Below are 1,729 nucleotides of genomic sequence, written 5' to 3' on the forward strand. Positions count from 1 at the left end.
GATCATCAGACAGATTCATGCTGCAGTGCATTCTGGGTGCACCAATCATAACTCATCCTTGGCTCCCAGCATGCATTGCGACATGAATAAATTATGCAGCTTCATTATAGCATCATTTTTTTTAGAGTGTATGCAAACTAAAATCAAATTCTGTTGATGCAGTATCATCTGATATTGATTCTGTTGGTAGTATGTAGTAGTGCAAGTGGCTGATCAAGAAAAAAATGGGTATAAAATATTAAATCAATTGTATATTTTGTATAGTGTATATAGTAAACTGTATATTATCACAACTCGGTCTTAAATAAGGTGAAAAGGGATTGGAACAGTACTACATTTGGTAGCACTAGAGTAATTTTTCTTATTTGTCTATTTTAGATGCACAATAGTGCAAAATAATATTTGCAGCTTCCAGCGTTCTTTCTCCAATGGTGCAGTCATGATAGAACAGCGACAGTGCTGATTTGTTTCCAGCGTGAGAGCAACAGGAAAAACACTTTACTGTGTGATGCAGTCAGATTGCGTTTCCTCCCACTGTGAGATGTCTTGCAGAGTCCTCCTGTTATGAACACCCCTGGGGCCTCCTCTGCTCCTCACCACACACACGTCAATAGTCCTGTCCATTAAGCAGGGGGCTGCATGGAACAATATTTAGAGGTTATTGAAAGGCCATTCAGATACATATCTCTTGTAGATACATTAGTCACAACATAACTGCTTATTGGATATTTGTTCTTTTAGGGTTTTAAAAAGAAGTGTTTATGATAATATCATTTATCCATTGATGTTTTTAAATGTATGAAAAAAAAAAAAAACTATTATTCCTGTCGCTCACCCTTCCTTCCTAAGGTGACTGTATTCATTTAGTATGGAGCACTTAGGTAATTATAAGAGAGTTCAGGGTTGAAGGGCAGCCATATGATGAAGGTAATCGTTTAGTGCTTTTACACAGTAATGGCCAATTCCTGACCCTTTGGCTTAAAAGGAGCTGTAATGCTCATTCCCCTGGTTTCACAGACATGGCTTAAGGCTAGTCCCAGATTAAAATGCATGTTTGAGCCGTCTCAACTGAAAATATCTTGCTCTGACATATCTTAATTTAACTAAGGCCTAGTCCTGGCTTAAAATAAGCCCCGTCTGTGAAACCGGGCCATTGAGTTTTAGCGAACTGATGTACTATAATAAAAAATGATTCACTCTGGAGAGCAGACTAACATATGTATAGCAAACTGTGAAAATAATGTTCGTTCCCCTTCAGGAACTCGAGCTGCGTCGAAACGCTATGGGAACGCCTCCAGCGTGACCACGCTCTGAATCACATGTGTAATCAGTCCAATGGATGGGCGAGACGTCACGGGCGGGGTGACGTAGCGACCAGGAAGCATAAAAGCACGTGCGGTGAAACCGGCGTCAGCTTTTTCTGTCATTCAGCAAGCGCTATTCACTAGCATTCCTCGCTGTGCCGGCCCCGCTTTCGCCGAGGCAGAGCGGCGGCTGTGCTCATGGGTTTTGCATATGAATCCGGTGGAGGGAATGTAGACGGGCGCGTCCCTATTTACTTCCTTAACCACCAGATCCGGCGCCCGCTCTCGGGGTTTCGGAAGCCCGCGCTGCGGTACTTCCCCCCCGGAGAGAGGGCGCGACGCTCCGCCTGTCTTTCTCCGAGGAGATTGATACGGAGGGCGTCAAAGAGCTCGCCAGTTGCACAAGCATCAGTTACACAAGCATA

Source organism: Sinocyclocheilus rhinocerous, unplaced genomic scaffold (assembly GCF_001515625.1).
Source record: "Sinocyclocheilus rhinocerous isolate Xijiao unplaced genomic scaffold, SAMN03320098_v1.1 scaffold1160, whole genome shotgun sequence".
NCBI classification, from domain to species: domain Eukaryota; kingdom Metazoa; phylum Chordata; class Actinopteri; order Cypriniformes; family Cyprinidae; genus Sinocyclocheilus; species Sinocyclocheilus rhinocerous.